Here is a 19,729-nt window from a genome sequence, read left to right as displayed (position 1 = left end):
CTCTTCTACACTCATGTCTGAAAGTCAATCTAATTGCCTTCTCAGATGATGTAAAAACATAGGCAACTGAATTAGTGGCATAACGAGGGTGGGAGGTGCCCAGGGCAGTGGCACCCCCTCTACCATCTTATCCGGCCCCCCACCACTGTTCCCCCCCCCCCGCCGCATGTGCTCCTTCCCTTCCTCTGTACCTCTAACTTCCCCAGCATTAGAAGCATCTTCAATTTGCTGCCCGTGCCGGCTTTGGCTCTCCCTCTGATGTCACCTCTGGGTCACATGACCAGAAAGTGACATCAGAGGGAGAGCCAAGGCCGGTGAGGGCAGCACATGGAAGCTGCTGCTCGTGCCAGCAAAGATCCAGAGTTATGGGAAAGGTGCACGCATGGCGGGGGAGGGGTGGGAAGGAGTCAGGGTGTGGAGAGGAGGATAGGTGTTAGCATCCCCATCAAGACAGCACCCGTGGCAGTCCACCCCTGCACCCCGTCCCTTACTATGCCAGTGAACTGAATCTTTGGGAATGTTGTACAAAAGCCCAGATAGAAATGGAAGTCTCTATTTGTGATTTATAAACAGTTGTACAGAACATTATATCTTTTTATTTAATTAAAAAAAAAATTAAATAAAAAATCATAAGTGTTCAAGGTTGATGGGTACAGAGCTAACGGGGACAGGGACAAACTTTGTCCCTGTGTCATTCTGTAGTCAGGGTGTTGATGCAGCAGCTCTAACCACTAGTCCACTCCTCCTCATCAGCAGCAGATGCATAGCCAGGTTTTGTTGTCAGGAGGAGCAGACCTTTCGTAAAATAGGGATGAGTGCAAGGCTACGGAGCTTCTCTGTAGGCACCATTTCATTCAAAATCTGTTTGGGGGAGCTCCTGCCCTCTTGCACCCTTCCTAGCTACATCCGAATTTCCCCGTACATGGCCTCCTTTTCAAGGACATGTTCAGGCGTCCGGACGGCTTTTCAAAACCCAGTACTTGTCTAGCAACAAGCGACGCCGGGATGGCATCTGCGCATGTGCGGATGCAACACAGTGACATCATTGCACCACACCAGCACATGCACGGATGCCGTCCCAACGAGCAAACAGGTTGAGGGGTGGGACTGGGGGCGAGATGGGGCGTGACTAGCGGAATGGGGCGGGCCTGGGGGTGGGGCCATGGGTTCAGATTTTCAATCCCGAAAATCTGGTAATCCTAGCTACGCCTCTAGTTAGCACCTAATGCAGTGTAGTAAAAGGGCCCCTTGATATAATACAAAAATATGAACCTGAAAGGCAAAAGCCATTAAAGATAATAAATAGGTTATAGAAAAACTATGGTGGGAGAACATGCAACTGTTAAATAATAGAGCTGCCATTTAAAAAAAAGGCTGTTTACCACAAAAGGGCTTTCTGTAAACTGACTGTTGAAAGTGCTGTCATGGAAACTCAAGACGCCAAATTCAAGTCTTCACCATATTACTTAATAACCTCAGCAGCTGGGAGGTTCTGCTAATTTGTTAAATGGCAGTCGTTCAGGATACAGTTCTTCTACAAACTCTTGACGTATTTTGGATTTACATTTGTGACAGGAGGAAGTCATTTTATAATTTAAAAAAAATAGATTCTTGTGTTAAATCGCAGTTACTTGTGGGTAAAAAACACATTTCAAATGATTACTATATAAAAGCATATTTTACATGGTGCCAATATCCCTGCATAACGTAAAGAATCATCTATAGTTTGGATTTGAATCAGAATATCAGTCATTCATGTAGCTATATAACACACACAAAAGATTCATATGGTTCAGTATTTTCCTGCACAATAGCATGCATTTCCTCTATACAAGCTTGGTTATTTTATATTTTATTTGTGTTTTAATTTATTTGACTACCTTTATTATTTTATATGGCTCGTAGAATTCTTTCTGCCTAAATTTTAAAGTCCTCTGCTTTGTCTGAAAGTCAAAATACTTTCATAACAAAGTGCCTAAGAAAATAATAAACCTTCTTAATAGTCAATTACTTTCCCCTTTTTCTTTTTGAAAGTATTTTCACGTTTTATAAGATGACTGAAGCCCTGTCTCCAATTCTGAATTTTTCATCTTTGCTTCCTATTTGTGTCATGGAGCATCATCTTTGTAATGTTATTTATTTACAAGTGCATTTTCGGTAAAAACCTTTTCATTCATTAATCCTAATGTGGCTTTCTTCAATGTCTACTTACCATTTTAAATACTTACCATAATTTATAAGCCTTTCTGGAGAACTTCTAAGGTATATTATATGAGCGTTGCTTAATGGAAATCCTTGTGTACAGCAGCTGGGGGGAAAAAAAAAACACTTTCAAAATTTATAGGGGCTTCAAATTTTGATCATAATTTTACAGATGCTGAAGTATTAATATAACATCACACAATTTTTATCAGTGGAAAGGAACTGTTAGAAGATATTGCTTGTTTTTGCTCTCAGTTTGAACAATTTGCTACAATGACTTTATGGATTATAGAAACATAGGAAAAGACAGCAGATAAAGGCCATATGGCTAATCCATGCTGTCCATCCATATCATCCCCTATCTCTTCCTCTGGGTAAGAGATCCTGAATGCCTGTCCCATTCTTTCTTGAATTCAGTTACACTCTTCATCTCAACACCTCCACCGGGTGGTCATTCCATGCATTTATGCCGCAGAGATATTTAAATGTCCTAATCATACCTCTTCTCTCTCATCTTTCTTCAAGACTATGTGAGTCTGTCTCTAAATTCTTATGATGACCACTGACCATATTAATAGCTGCCTTCTGGACTGACTCCATCCGGTTTATATCTTTTTGAAGGTGTGGTCTCTAGAATTGTCCACAGTGCTCTAAATTGGGTCTCACCAGTAGGGTTACCAGATTTTTACACCAGTAAAATCCGGACCCCCCTAGACCCGCCCCCCAGGCCATCCCAGCTCCATCCATCCCCACCCTGTTACGTCCCAGCTCCACCCTCAGCTCCGCCCCAGTCCCGCCTCCGCTGCCTGTTCGTTGGGCAGGAAGGCTGATGCGACGCGATGACATCACTTGCAAGCGTGCATGCAAGTGTCATCACCGCGTTACATCCGCGCATGCACGGATGTCCCCTCCCGACACGATTTCTGTTCAAAACCCAGACAAAGTGCTGGGTTTTGAAAAGCCATCCGGTCCCCCTGACATGTCCTCAAAAGGGGTACATGTCCGGGAAAATCTGGACGTCTGGTAACCCTACTCACCAGAGGCTTATACAGAGGAATCATCACCTCCATTTTCCTGCTGGCCATCCCCTTTGCTATGCACCCAAGCATCCTTCTGACTTTGGCTGTTGCTCTTTTTACCTGTTTGCTCCCCATAAGATCAACAGAAACAATAATAATAATAATAATAATAGTTTATATACCGCAATACCGTTAAGTTCTATGCGTTTTACAATAGATTAAGCGAGGTACAAATTGATTGAATTTAAGAGGGGGGAAGAGGAGAGTTAATAGGACTGGAAATGCGTTGTTGAGGAGAAAGAGATTAACAGGAATCACTATGGAGGAGAAAGAAGATGAGTGGGTCAGTTGTCTAGACACTTTAGGAACAGTTGAGTTTTTATACGTTTTCTGAATTCCTCATAAGTAGTGGGCGAAAGCAGTTGATCTAGGTCTTTACGCCACAATGCTGCTTGATGTGAAAGAAGGTGTTCATGGTGTTTTTTCAGTTTACAACCTCTAACTGGGGGGGAAACGAAGTAGGAATGAGAGCTTCTCTTGTGTCTGTTGGCAGAGAAGGAGAAAAGGTCAATTACAATCACCCCCAGAATTACTTCACCTCTATGCTATACCATTCCCTTGAGTTTCTGTAGCCAAAGTACACGACTCAGCCTTTTTTTTAGCATTAAATTTTAGTTATCAATTTCTAGACCATTCATCTAGCTTTGTTACATCTCTCCTCATGCTATCCACAACAACAGGGGTGTCTATCCTATTGCAGCGTTTTGAATCATTTGCAAAAAAAAAAGCACATCTGACAGCCCTTCTGCAATATCACTCACAAAGGTGTTAGAAAGAGCCATCAGAGGACCGATCCCTGCAGTACACATAATAAATAAAGGCAAATATTTACCACATATATTTAACCACCATGCTCAGCTTTGAATTGTTGGTTGCAGAGTTTAAATCTATATCCAAATATTGAGTGCCAGAAGTTATCAAGGGACTGCTGGTATTCAGGGCTAGTACATGGATGACTTCTGGCTCAGTTTAGATTCCAGCCCCCGGATATAGCACTAGGATGGTCAGAGATTTCTGATGGTATTATCTGGATAATGCTACTGAAAATCTGAGTATGGCCACAGTGAGTGACACATTTAGATAGGAACGCTCCCAACCCCCAATCACTAAATATGAACACTCTATTCAACTTACGGAACATTTCTACTTCTGTGTAAACAACTTGGCACTTCCTGGCCTTGCAACACACAAACTGACGTTAACATTATTAATGTTATCAGATGTACACCGCTATACTCTTTAATTCGTTGTACGTAAAGTTTCTCTTTATTTTTATTGTATTTACAGCTTCTTTTATTGTAAACAGTTTCTTAAATTGTAAACCGCCTAGAAGTCGCAAGATTATTGGCGGTATATAAAAATAAAGTTATTATTATTATTATTACTTGGATAAATATTGCAGATTATCAGGCACTTAATATTTTGCAAGCTAAACCAAGAGAAAAGATGAAGTCTAATAACTCAAACAGAGGAAAAGAAATATGTTTCTGAGAATGTGTGGATTTCTAAACTAACCACTATATTTGTCCAATTTCACAAACCTATATTGGAAATTGGCAACAATTAAGAAGCAAGGCTACCATATTTTTTCACTAACAATAGAAATAAAAATAAAACAGGGGATTTAAGGTCAATTTCACCCCCCACCCCCAACTGATCTTCAAAGCCCTGGTCAAAATGAGCACTTTTTACAAATCTATGCATGCTTTAGGACAGTTACCAAAGGAAGCAGATCCATTATAAATATTGTAAAATAACAAGCATAGATGTATTTTCTCAAGCAGCTCTAACCAGATCCAGGCCATGTTCCCTTGAAATTTTGGTATCCAGGAGATACATACTAGAGAATGACACGAGGGAAAAGTTTGTCCCCGTCCCCGCAACTACCTACCCTGTCCCCGCTCCCATCCTCGTCCCCACAACCACTGTCCCCACCCCGTCCCCATTCTCACAACCACTGTCCCCGCAGCATCCATACAAGCCTCAGTACTGCAATATTTAGCTTATTCCTTCCTTATAAATCAAAGTTCTGGCTGCTGAACTAGAGAAAGAGATGCTCAGCTGGCAGGGCTTTGTTTATAAATTTTTAACAACACAACTAATATACTACTTTATCCTAAAGCAAAAAAAATAAATAAATAAATAAAAATTTTCTACCTTTGTTGTCTGGTTTCTGCTTTCCTCATCTTCTCCTCATTCATTTCCTTCCATCCACTATCTGCCTTCTCTGTCTCTTCCATATGCTCTGTTACTGTGCCTCTCCCTTCCATCTCTCCCTCCACCCCCCCTAATTGATCTGGCACCCATCTTCTTCTCTCCGCTCCCCCCATAGTCTGGAATCTCTCTCTTCCCCATTTCCCTTCAGCATCTGTTCCTCTCCACCCCACCTTCACCAGTTCCCTTCAGTGTCTGTTCTTCCCCACCCTCACCTTCCCCAGTTCCCTTCAGCATCTTTTCCTCCGCATCCCACCTTCCCAGGTCCCTTCAGCATTTGTTCCTCTCCAAACCACCTTCCCCAGTTCCTTTCAGCATCTGTTCCTCTCCACCCCACCTTCCCCAGTTCCCTTCAGCATCTCTTCCTCTCCACCCTACCTTCCCCAGTTCTCTTCAGACTCTGTTCCTCTCTACCCCACCTTCCCCAGTTCCCTTCAGCATCTGTTTCTCCACACCCACCTTCCCCAGTTCCCTTCAGCATCTGTTTCTCCACACCCCACCTTCCCCATTTCCCTTCAGCATCTGTTCCTCTCCACCCCACCTTCCCCAGTTCCATTCAGCATCTGTTCCTCTCCACCCCACCTTCCCCAGTTTCCTTCAGTGTCTGTTCCTCTCCACCCCACCTTCCCCAGGTCCATTCAGCATCTATTCCTCTCCACCCCACCTTTCCCAGTTCCCTTCAGACTCTGTTCCTCTCCACCCCACCTTCCCCAGGTCCCTTCAGCATCTGTTCTTCTCCACCCCACCTTTCCTCCCTTTCTCCCTACCTGCTCCTTATCTTTGTGACAGGCAATTTCTAAATTTGCTTCCTACGAGCAGCTGAAGCATTGAAGTTGTGTGAGGCTGCAGGAAAGGTTGTCTCTGATGACCTTTACAGCAGCCACATATGATTTCAATGCTCCAGCTGTTCGTAGGAAGCAAATTTAGAGAAATTGCCTACCGGAAAGGTATGGGGCAGGGAGAGAGATGCTCAGGCAGTGGTGGTGATTGGGCAGTGCCGGCGATCGAGCAGCAGCGATCAGGAGGGAGGAAGGAAGATGCTCAGGCAGCAGCGGCAATTGGGTGGCGGCAGCAGTGGCAACTATCAGTAAGGAGGGAGGGAGCGCGATCGGTGACTGTTCGCATTCCCTCCCTTAATTGCGGAGACAAGGCCATTCACCGCTCCACAGGGCAGTGAATGGCCTTATCCCCATAGCCGCGGCGAACACTGTTCCCCCCTCCACCGTTTCAGCGGTTTACCCGCAGTCACCCTCAGCTTACCGAGGGTAACAGCTACCGTGTCATTCTCTAATACATACACATGTAAATAGCATCTTTCTGATATCACTATTTACACAAGTAACTAGTCAGTACTGACTCTAAGCATGAGCTAGACGAGGCACTGGCTCAGAGTGCCAGACCTCAAGGATTCCAAAAGATTGACTCCTTTATCCTCCTGGCTAGTGGCAACATTTCTTCTACAACTTCCTCCACCACTTGATCTGTTTCTGTGGCTGCAACACATATTTCATCTACTTAAGTCAGTGGTTGCAGCAAAGAATAAAGGAATATCAAAAATAGATATTTGAGACTCCTGTGTGCTTCTAAAACCCTGCAAGTTTTGCAGTTGAAGTCGGAGGTTGGACCAGTTGAGCCTTGCATATATGCCAAAGTCTCCAAGGTACTTTATTTGCTGGTTGCTGCTGTAGACTTTGGGAGCGGTAGGGGCAGGTGGCAGTCCAGAAGCAAAGGAGGTGTGGAGTTGGAGGGAACATGCATCAGAACTACTTAACAGATGAGGAATGAGATGATGGATGATGGAGGATTTATTGGAAGATGGTGGTAAGATGCTGAATCTAGGGGTATGAGGATTGTATAGAGAGATAGACAGGAGATATGGTTTGGACATGATGAGGAAACATATTGGGCACAGAAGGACTATGTACAGACTTTTAGATAATTCTTGTTAACCACATCAAATACCATGGTATATCATGGTATACAAATAAAATTTTATGTTATGATTATGTTATAGGAAGACAGAGAAAAGATGCTGGATATGGGCATGAGGGGAGATATTAGAGAGATGCTGGACATAGAGGAATATAAAGTGGTGTGAGGGAGATTTTGGACATGGGGAGTCATAGGTAGACAGAGGGCAGATGCTGGATCAGGGAGTAGTCTCACATTATTAACGATATTAAAGATCCTTTCAGGTTTTGGCACGCTGAATGTGTCCTCTTTTGTAAAAACTGATGAAAAGAACATGTTTAATCTATCCACCACTTCTTTTTCCTCCTTCACTACTCCTTTCCTATTTCCGTCAATCATTTTGCACCAGAAAAATCAGAACAGAAAAGGTATCAACTTCCTTATGAAGTTGATGCGGACTAGATCTGTTGGAGTAACTGAATCTCTTCTACAGTTTGATTGTTGGTTCACTCATGAATTGATAATGAATGAGACTGTTAAGCAGACTGGATAGACCATGCAGGTCTTTATCTGATTTCATTAACTATGCTACCATATGAGCATGGATGCAGCATGTTCAAGTTTGGGATTAACTTACAACAGTCTTCTTTATTGGTGGAACTCACACAAATGTAACATACTGTACAGTAGACTACTATGTTATACACATTTATACAACATTTAGGCATGAACAGAGATTATCGGGGGGTATAGACTTAAGAGTAATGTTAGGAAGTACCGTACTTCCTAGTGGTTTTTCTGGTGCACGATGATTGTACTTACTAGAGACACACATTGAATGTAGTGCAACACTGCATGAGTTTACATTTTCGCTCTCCTGTGGTTTCTAATTTAGAAATGTTGGGGCAATATTCAGCTAGGAGAGTTATACATTTTTTTTTAAGCACAGACCACCACCAGCTAAATTAAACCTGGATATTCAATGCAAAGCTATGTTCGGGCACTGGCATTGAACATCCACTGGTACTTACCTGGGCCTCAGCCAATATTCAGCTGGAAAACCACATAATACAGGTGTACTGAGAAGAAGCTTGTCAGTCTGATCTCCCATGACAATTGCTGTCTCAAAGCCTGTCAGTTCACAGAGAAAGTGGCGGATGCCTGGAATGCCCTCCATGGGAGGTGGTGAAGGTGTAAACAGAGACAGAATTTAAAAAATACATGGGATAAATACAAAGAATTCCTACATGGAAAGAGAAAGGCAGCAAAACAAAACAGCGGTGCTTAGACAGTTACTCCAGTAATTGGAAAATAAAGCAAGTGCTGGGCATTGCTCCCTCTACGCTTACTGGGAGTCTTCCACCAATAGTTCCACCAGTGCTCTTTCACTATCACATTTTCAATGATGAGAGACAGGCAAGCTCTTCAGGACTCCAAGGGAACCCGCCTGCCCCTAGTGACGGAAGACACAATATTGCAGCAACACTCCGCACTGGCAGCAATGCAGTTGGAAGGCTCCCGCCCAGCTTAGAGAGAACAGTGGTGCTGGACTTTGCCACATATCTAAATGGGTTAGCGTGGGCTTTTATGGCAACTCCGGTAGTTGGGGAGTATGTCCAGGTCTGGGCAGACTTCTATAGTCTGTGCTCCATAAATCAGAAGGCCAGATCAAAACCAAGTATGCATATGTTATATCACATCAAGTTTCAAGTTATATTTTAGTTTGATGAATTGCTTATTTAGTTTTACTAAGCAAGGTACAAAATTAATAAAAATATAAACATATATTTAGACATACAATTTAAAATTTAGAATAATGGGTTAGACAAATAGACTTACAGACCGACTAATACACAAGGTAAGAGGGAACAGAACTACAATTCAGTGTTTTAAAGTACAGAGGAGAACCATATATGGAGAAAACGATAGGGAGGGCAAAGTGCAATCAAAGAAGAAAACTAATATAAAGTTTAAACATATTATCTTGTTAGGCAGACTGAATGGACTATACAAGTCTTTATCTGCCATCATCTATTATGTCTATTCATAAAAGTGGTCACAGGGATGAAGCAGGAAACTACAGGCACGAGCCTCACTTCAGTTGTTGGAAAAATAATGGAAGTGTTGCTGAAAGAAAGGATAGTGTATTTCCTTGAATCTAATGGGTTACAGGATCCGAGGCAACATGGCTTTACAAAAGGTAAATCGTGCCAAACGAACCTGATTGAATTTTTTGATTGGGTGACCAGAGAGCTGGATCGAGGACATATGCTAGATGTAATTTACTTGGATTTCAGCAAAGCCTTTGATACAGTTCCTCATAGGAGGCTGTTGAACAAACTTGAAGGGCTGAAGTTAGGACCCAAAGTGGTGAACTGGGTCAGAAACTGGCTGTCGGACAGACGCCAGAGGGTGGTGGTTAATGGAAGTCGCTCGAAGGAAGGAAAGGTGACTAGTGGAGTCCCTCAGGGTTCGGTGCTGGGGCCAATCCTGTTCAATATGTATGTAAGTGACATTGCTGAAGGGTTAGAAGGAAAAGTGTGCCTTTTTGCAGATGATACCAAGATTTGTAACAGAGTAGACACCGAAGAGGGAGTGGAAAATATGAAAAAGGATCTGCAAAAGTTAGAGGAATGGTCTAATGCCTGGCAACTAAAATTCAATGCAAAGAAATGCAGAGTAATGCATTTGGGGATTAATAATAGGAAGGAACCGTATATGCTGGGAGGAGAGAAGCTGATATGCACGGACGGGGAGAGGGACCTTGGGGTGATAGTGTCCGAAGATCTAAAGGCGAAAAAACAGTGTGACAAGGCAGTGGCTGCTGCCAGAAGGATTCTGGGCTGTATAAAGAGAGGCGTAGTCAGTAGAAGGAAGAAGGTGTTGATGCCCCTGTACAGGTCATTGGTGAGGCCCCACTTGGAGTATTGTGTTCAGTTTTGGAGACCGTATCTGGCGAAAGATGTAAGAAGACTTGAGGCGGTCCAGAGGAGGGCGACGAAAATGATAGGAGGCTTGCGCCAGAAGACGTATGAGGAGAGACTGGAAGCCCTGAATATGTATACCCTAGAGGAAAGGAGAGACAGGGGAGATATGATTCAGACGTTCAAATACTTAAAGGGTATTAACGTAGAACAAAATCTTTTTCAGAGAAAGGAAAATGGTAAAACCAGAGGACATAATTTGAGGTTGAGGGGTGATAGATTCAGGGGCAATGTTAGGAAATTCTACTTTACGGAGAGGGTGGTGGATGCCTGGAATGCGCTCCCAAGAGAGGTGGTGGAGAATAAAACTGTGACTGAGTTCAAAGAAGCATGGGATGAACACAGAAGATTTAGAATCAGAAAATAATATTAAAGATTGAACTAGGCCAGTTACTGGGCAGACTTGTACGGTCTGTGTCTGTGTATGGCCGTTTGGAGGAGGATGGGCAGGGGAGGGCTTCAATGGCTGGGAGGGTGTAGATGGGCTGGAGTAAGTCTTAACAGAGATTTCGGCAGTTGGAACCCAAGCACAGTACCGGGTAAAGCTTTGGATTCTCGCCCAGAAATAGCTAAGAAGAAAAAAAAAAATTTTTTAATTGAATCAGGTTGGGCAGACTGGATGGACCATTCGGGTCTTTATCTGCCGTCGTCTACTATGTTACTATGTTACTATGTCACCATGTTATTATGTAATACACCAGTTTTATGGCTGGTGTTAAGTTCTCAGGCCTAATTTCATTCAAGTGAATATACAAGTTACATTAGTGTTCTAGAAAAAAAAAAAGGGGGGGCAGTTCCTTTCCTTTACGGAATAGGTGACTAAATATAGGGCTCCTTTTACGAAGCCGCTTTAGCGGTTTAATGCGTGTAATAGTGCGCGCTAAACTGCCGGCCGCGTTAGCCGCTACTGCCTCCTCTTGAGCAGGCGGTAGTTTTTCAGCTAGCGCGGTGGTTAGTGCGTGATTAAAAGTCATGCGCGCTAAAGCCCTTACGCAGCTTCGTAAAAGGAGCCCTTAGTCATTCTGATATACAATGCCCCCCTATATGCAAGGCAAAGTCTCTGCCCATTACCCTCCCATATCATCGCTTCCTCATTAGATGTTTAACATGGCTCCAGTTACCATTTAATGCAGCACCACACTGTTAATGCAAGTTAATACTCATTAAACATCTTACAGGGATCTCAAAGTCACTCCTTGAGGGCTGCAATCCAGTCAGGTTTTCAGGATTTCCCCAATGAATATGCATTGAAAGCAGTGCATGCACATAGATCCCATGCATATTCATTGGGGAAAACCCGACTGGATTGCGGCCCTCAAGGAGGGCCCTGAATTAACAGAAAGTCCACTAAGCAATATAGTAAATGTTCCTAAACGTATTTTTAAAAAAGAACCATTTAGGAAATTATGAAAGATTTTGCAGGTTTCAGAAGAGTTGATAGAAATTGTATTTGTGCTAAGCTGAAAGTATAGATACCCAAGCCCTGTTTGTTTTTATGTGATCATCACTAACTATTCTGCAGTCATGGCCACAAAAGGGTGGAAAGTTGGTTTTCTTTCTCTGCCTCCTATAGTTTCTCTTACTTAATTGTGTTTAATGATTTGAAGTGGTTAGCAAGTTGTTCTCATCCAATACCTTATTAGTTATTAATGAGAATCCATCCTTATATGCAGATTTTCAGTGACTGTGAATGAATTATTTACACTTTGCAGCTTGTGGGTTCTAGAAATCAGCTGCTGTAGACTGAATGTGTGCAGATTTCCAGTTCCTACTGTGGAAATAGGAAACCTTCTTTTGTCTTTCATATATGATGGTCTGATGGAATAAATTGTTCCTGGAGCTGGTATAGATAGAATACCACATTTAACATTGGGTTGGTAGGTTCAATAATGTTTAACACTGGATTTTTACCCCTCTGCCATTCCAGATCAAGACCACTGAAGCACCGTATTTTGTCATTATTTTACCTTCATTTGTCCATTTCACTGTGTTTTAAAATTTATCTAGGGCCCAATACTCAAAGCTAATTATCTGGGTTAACAGCCCTGCAATCTAGATTTCTAGCTCTCACTGGGCCCAGTCAACAATTTTCAACAGTATTATATGAACAATGCTGCTGAAAATCATATCTAACTCCCTTGGCACTATCTCATTAGTGCCAGGGCAGTCTATGGGTGGAGCTAAGGCAGAGCTAAAAGCTGACCTAACCTGTCTGGACAATTATCTGAGCAATAATAATAATTTTATTTTTATATACTGCCTAACCAAAAAATGGTTCTAGGCAGTTTACAAAATGGTTCTAGGCAGCTATCTTGTACATGGCTAGTCAGCATCACTATATGGATGCAGCTAACCACAGTGGATATTTATATTTTGAGGGAGTCTTCTAACCAATTGGAAAAGAGACTTGACACCACAGAGGGAGCATAGTGATATGGCCAATGAGAGCATCAGACATTAAACGTTTATCTTTAGGGTATCACAGTTAAACTAAACCTTAAGTTTATATATTGGATCCTCTCCATAAAGATAGAGCTCGGCACAGTTTACAGGTACTTTAATAAATGAGAGAAGAACATAATAAGAATTAGTGATTATAAAGGGAGTTGGGAGCTTTACATTTTTGAGAAAAGTCAGGTTTTCAGATACTTTCGGAATAATTGGAAGGATCCCAGATTCCACAGCAGGGCAGGAAGGTTTATTCCAAAGCTCAGCGATTTTGAAGAAAAGAGTGACTAATTAATAAACTATACTTTACTTGGCTCCTATGTTGAGAAGTCAGTTTTCAAATGGTGTTTAGACAGTCAACAATATGCTTCATGTCTAAGGGCTCCTTTTAAGGAAGCCGCATTAGCGGTTTAACGCACGTAATAGCACGCGCTAATTTGCCAGCCGCGCTAGCTGCTACTGCCTCCTCTTGAGCAGGCGGTAGTTTTTCAGCTAGCGCGGGGGTTAGCACATGTTAAAAAGTTGTGTGCGATAAAGCCGCTAATGTGGCTTCGTAAAAGGAGCCCTAAGTGCCGTTTGAAGTTCATTTTCACTGAAACTGCATGTATAAAATTATGCATGCACTCTGATAGGCACACAGTTTTATATTGTGATGGGGCTGGGGGTTTTGTCTAGCACACCAGTGACCAAGCTACTGCCAAAGGCATATGACCAAGCGCTCTCTAAAGGTTCACACAATAATGATATCAGAAGGAAAAAAAGAAAACAAAATGCTATCCACAAGTCACAGTTTTAATATGTACTGTATTACCCAGTTCAACTTGTCTCCTAGGCTTACCCTCACTTGGGCTTACTCAGTTCCAAAAACCACAGTTCATTTTCAAATGACTTTTCTTCCAGGAATAAAGCAACTCCTCCCCCCCACTTTCAAACAAGCCTTCACATCCCCAAAGTTTAGCTGCCACTTTATCCCAGTCTCTGCAGCTTTCTGGCTCCAAAAGCCAATGTCCAGGAGTCATAAGAACATAAGATTTGTCGCTGTTGGGGCAGACCAGTAGTCCATCGTGCCCAACAGTCCGATCACGCGGCGGCCCTTAGGTCAAAGACCAGTGCCCTAACTGATACTAGCCTTACCTGCATACGTTCTGGTTCAGCAGGAACTTGTCTAACTTTGTCTTGAATCCCTGGAGGATGTTTTCCCCTATAACAGCCTCCGGAAGAGCGTTCCAGTTTTCTACCGTTTGTACGGAATCTATCCCCCTTCAACCTTAGAGAGTGCTCTCTCGTTATCCCTACCCTGGAGAGGGTGAACAACCTGTCTTTATCTACTAAGTCTATTCCCTTCAGTATCTTGAATGTTTTAATCATGTCCCCTCTCCTTATCCTCTTTTCAAGGGAGAAGAGGCCCAGTTTCTCTAATCTCTCACTATACAGCAAATCCTCCAGCCCCTTAACCATTTTAATCGCTCTTCTCTGGATCCTTTCGAGTAGTACTGTGTCCTTCAAGTACGGCGACCAATGCTAGACGCAGTATTCCAGGTGAGGTCGTACCATGGCCCGGTACAGCGGCATGATAACCTTCTCTGATCTGTTTGTGATCCCTTTCTTAATCATTCCAAGCATTCTGTTTGCCCTTTTCACCGCCGCCGCACATTGCGCGGATGGCTTCATCGACATGTCGACCAGTACTCCCAAGTCTCTTTCCTGAGGTAAAGTCTCTTTCCTGCAGGCTTCCTGATACCGAGGTCAGACTCACTGGTCTGTAATTTCCCGGATCTCCCTTCGTACCTTTCTTGAAGACTGGCATAACATTCGCCACTTTCCAATCTTCCGGAATCCTTCTTGATTTTATCGACAGATTTGCTATTAATTGAAGCAGTTCGGCAATAGCCCCTTTCAGTTCCTTGATTACCCTCGGATGGATGCCATCTGTTCCCGGTTGTAAGCCTATCAATCTGCCTGCATACCTCTTCTAGACTGACTGTCAACCATGTCAGTTTCCCGGCTTCCTTTCCTGTGTATAGCCTGTCGGCTTCCGGTATGTTGTGTATATCCTCTTCGGTAAATACAGACGCAAAAAATGTGTTCAGTTTGTCCTCCTTTAGCACTCCCTTTATTCCATGGTCATCCAACGGCCCCACCGCTTCCTTTGTGGGTTGTTTCCCCTTAATATATCAAAAGAACGGCTTGAAGTCCCAGGGACATTAAGGCTGGCCCTCAGCTCTGACTCCTTTCTTGCCTTAGGCTTGTCACCACAGTCGTGCTTCAATTTAAGTTCTACCACCTGACTCCCTGACCCCACTGACTAGTCTTTAACCCTGGGCAAGGGAATGGGGAACCTTACCACCCTTTATAATATTGATGGTCTATATCCCTTCCTATGTTCTCATTATCAGGTGATTTAGAATGTCAAGCTCTGCATTAACTTTAAGGGTCCCTTTCTCTCTGCACAGTGACCAGCCTTAGCCCATCCCCCTTCCAGCATGCTTCCACGGCACCAAAGGGATCTTGTTTTTACCGTTTCTGACATCAAAGCCACACATTCATTCAGCAAACATTACCGTATTTTCGCGGATATAACGCGCGCGTTATACGTGATTTTACGTACCGCGCATACCCCTCGCGCGCTATATGCCTGAGCGCGGTATAGAAAAGTTTTTAAACATAGTTCCCACCCCGCCCGACGCCCGATTCACCCCCCCAGCAGGACCGCTCGCACCCCCACCCCGAACGACCGCTCGCACGCGCTCCCACCCGCACCCGCATCCACGATCGGAGCAAGAGGGAGCCCAAGCCCTCTTGCCCGGCCGACTCCCCGACGTCCGATACATCCCCCCCCCCCCCGGCAGGACCACTCGCACCCCCACCCCGAAGGACCGCCGACTTCCCGACAATATCGGGCCAGGAGGGAGCCCAAACCCTCCTGGCCACGGCGACCCCCTACCCCCACCCCGCACTACATTACGGGCAGGAGGGATCCCAGGCCCTCCTGCCCTCGACGCAAACCCCCTCCCCCCAACGACCGCCCCCCCCCAAGAACCTCCGCCCGTCCCCCAGCCGACCCGCGACCCCCCTGGCCGACCCCCACGACACCCCCACCCGCCTTCCCCGTACCTTTGTGTAGTTGGGCCAGAAGGGAGCCCAAACCCTCCTGGCCACGACGACCCCCTAACCCCCCCCCGCACTACATTACGGGCAGGAGGGATCCCAGGCCCTCCTGCCCTCGACGCAAACCCCCCTCCCTCCAACGACCGCCCGCCCCCAAGAACCTCCGACCGCCCCCCCCAGCCGACCCGCGACCCCCCTGGCCGACCCCCACGACCCCCCCACCCCCCTTCCCCGTACCTTTGGAAGTTGGCCGGACAGACGGGAGCCAAACCCGCCTGTCCGGCAGGCAGCCAACGAAGAAATGAGGCCGGATTGGCCCATCCGTCCTAAAGCTCCGCCTACTGGTGAGGCCTAAGGCGCGTGGGCCAATCAGAATAGGCCCTGGAGCCTTAGGTCCCACCTGGGGGCGCGGCCTGAGACACATGGTCGGGTTTGGCCCATGTGCCTCAGGCCGCGCCCCCAGGTGGGACCTAAGGCTCCAGGGCCTATTCTGATTGGCCCACGCGCCTTAGGCCCCACCAGTAGGCGGAGCTTTAGGACGGATGGGCCAATCCGGCCTCATTTCTTCGTTGGCTGCCTGCCGGACAGGCGGGTTTGGCTCCCGTCTGTCCGGCCAACTTCCAAAGGTACGGGGAAGGGGGGTGGGGGGGGTCGTGGGGGTCGGCCAGGGGGGTCGCGGGTCGGCTGGGGGACGGGCGGAGGTTCTTGGGGGGGGGCGGTCGTTGGGGGGAGGGGGTTTGCGTCGAGGGCAGGAGGGCCTGGGATCCCTCCTGCCCGTAATGTAGTGCGGGGTGGGGTTAGGGGGTCGCCGTGGCCAGGAGGGTTTGGGCTCCCTCCTGGCCCGATATTGTTGGGGAGTCGGCGGTCCTTCGGGGTGAGGGTGCGAGTGGTCCTGCCGGGGGGGGGGGAGGTATCGGACGTCGGGGGGGGGGGGGCATCAGGCTTTCAGAATGGGGCCAGACCTTCAAGGGGGACAGGACTTCAAGGGGGGACAGTGCACGGAAAGTCAGGGGGGGTGAACGGAGAGTCGGGACAGCGCACGGAAAGTCAGGGCAGTGCACGGAAGTCAGGGGGGTGAACGGAGAGTCGGGACAGCGCACGGAAAGTCAGGGCGGGCGAAAGGAGCGTCGGGCATCATGCGCGTTATATGCCTGAGCGCGGTATAGAAAAGTTTTGGTACATATCATCGTGATTTCTGCGCGCTATACCCCTGTGCGCGTTTTACACAGGTGCGCGTTATATCCGCGAAAATACGGTAATTCCTGAGAACATTAATACTTTCTTATAGAGTTTAGACTACATTATATTATTCAGTAAATTTTCCTTGCCTTCCTCACAGGATTTCATTCATATATGCCTCCTTCAGTCACACTTACTGCCTCTGGGTTCTAATCCATCTCCTGGTCACTCTCCATGTCAGAGAAAGCCTCTCCTATTTACATAGACACTTCCTCCCCTTCTGAACTAGAGGAAATACTCCTTCCCTGGACAGCTTCAGAATAACTCTGCCTTGGCTGCCTCTTTCCCCCAGCTAGCTTCTGCTTTGGAGCTGGGTTTCTCACAGCTTTGGTGCAGCCTGGAATGAAGTGCTTACATGGCAAAGGCACTGGAACTACTGAGCTTCCTGCATAATGTTCTCTGCCTTCCCTGAAGCTTTCTCCTTCCTGTGTTCCTGATTGCCTCCTTGTATGGATAGCTGGGCTTAATTTATCCTGCTCAGTCTTTTGCTTTACCTTAGCACCCAGGAACACCTTGAACTTTTCAGTCCCTCCCCTTTCCTTATCCCTTGCTGTGACAGATTGATGGCAAATGGGTTTAGCATGAGTGATTGTATTGACATTATGAAAAGAATGAAAGAGGTGTAGCAGGAAACCTGCTCTTCGCTGGAATATCCCTTCTGATCTGCCCTCTCTTTCTTCCCTTAGGGCTAGGTACAGCCTTGGTAGGCAGGTTTCTCTTTCTAGGTACAGGGATATTTTCATTATTGGATGGGTTTAGACCAGGGTTTAACCAGTGAGAAGCTCTTCTTCTCTGTCACAATATGCACCGAAAAACGGGTAAGGAAGGCATAGGCAGCAGAATGCTTTTTTGTTTGGGGGGGCCCGCAAGCTCTGCCCCAGACTCCGCCCAATCTCCGCCCCAGACCCCATCCCATAATAGTACTACTGTAATTGTAATACCAATTTTTCCATTCATTTTTCATATATATACACAATATAATCTTATTAACAATACATAATGGTTAACCACAAAACTAAGCAAAGCACACTGTATGTTTCTAAACATTCATTCCTACCAGAACACCTGAGAACACAGATAACCTCTATGCAAATACAGGACCACAACAGGAGCGTGCTTTGGCGCTGCCTGCTTGGCGCTCAGCGGCTTCTTTGATTGGCTCCCGCAAATGTTTTGTTTTCAGGCTTGCATCATTTGGCTGTCTTTGTTGTTTGTTGACCTCGTCATTTTTAGACTAGCACTTAGTGGAAAATTTTATCAGCACCAAATTTGTTGGCACCATTTATAGAATTGAATCCTTTAGAGGTAATTCTATAACTTGGCACCTCCATTTAGGCCCAAGGGTGGGCAGTAAGATTTTATTCCATAATGGAATCTAGGTGCCAAGGCTTTGTTATAGCATTCTGATCTGGTGTCAGCATGTATAACATTTAGATGCTCACACTTACACCAGCTGTAGAGCTGGTATGTGAGTACCTAAATGCTGCAGGTAAGGGTGTAGCTTACAGTAATCTGTAAGTTATGTGCTTCAGTGAGAGCCATGTCTATGTTCTGCTTGTGCTCTGCACTTGTGTATGTCCCTCTTGCAAATACAGTATGTAAATTAAGTGTTTCTGTCCCTGCAATTTAGCTATCTCCTCTCTGTATCTGTCTCTGTCTCTGTCTCTCTCTTTCTCTTCTTCCCTTCCCTTACCATGCAGCTATCTCTGTGACACTTTCTATCTCCTCCAATGATGCAGCCATCTCATCCTCACTGCCATCATATAGCCATCTGCTCTGTGACTCTTTCTCCCCCTCCACCATGGAGTCATCTTCTCTGTGAAATGAATCTCTCTCTCTCTCTCTCTGTCCCTCTGCCATGCAGCCAACAGCTTGCGGATTCTGTCTCTATCCGCCTGCCATGAAGTCAACAAACTCTCTGTCTACCCTCCACCACAGGTTGGCATCACTTATTCTCTCCCTTCTCCCTAGATCAGCATCAACTTCTCTGTATCCTTTCCCATCCCTCAGTTAGCATCACCCAGTCTCTCTTTGATTCTCCCCGTCTCTTAAAGTCAGCATCACTTAGTCTCTCTCTCTGTCTCTCCCACCCAGTGGCGTACCAAGGGGGGGGGGCGGGGGGGAGGTCCGCCCCGGGTACCAAGCCCTGAGGGGGTGCTCCCGGTCCGGTCCAGTTACCCCCCCCCCTGCGCCGGGTGTCGCGTCTGGAAACAGCCTGCAGCAAGATCGCGATGCCAGAGATCTTTGCCTGCTTCGACTGTTTCCTCCGCCACGGTCCTGCCCCTCCTCTGATGTCAGAGGAGGGGCGGGACCGCGGCGGAGGAAACAGCCGAAGCAGGCAAAGATCTCTGGCATCGCGCGATCTTGTTGCAGGCTGTTTCCCCAGGGCAGTAGCGTACCAAGGGGGGCGAGGGGGAGGTCCATCCCGGGTGCCGCCTTAGGGGGGGGTGCACAGCTGGCCCGGTCCCTATCGCGCTCCTACCCTCCCAGCGAAAGCAGCATCGGCGCCATTATCGAAAAAGGTAATGGCGCCAGGCCTTGGAG

Source organism: Geotrypetes seraphini, chromosome 2, assembly GCF_902459505.1.
Source record: "Geotrypetes seraphini chromosome 2, aGeoSer1.1, whole genome shotgun sequence".
NCBI lineage: Eukaryota > Metazoa > Chordata > Amphibia > Gymnophiona > Dermophiidae > Geotrypetes > Geotrypetes seraphini.
Note: the sequence above shows the minus strand (reverse complement) of the source record.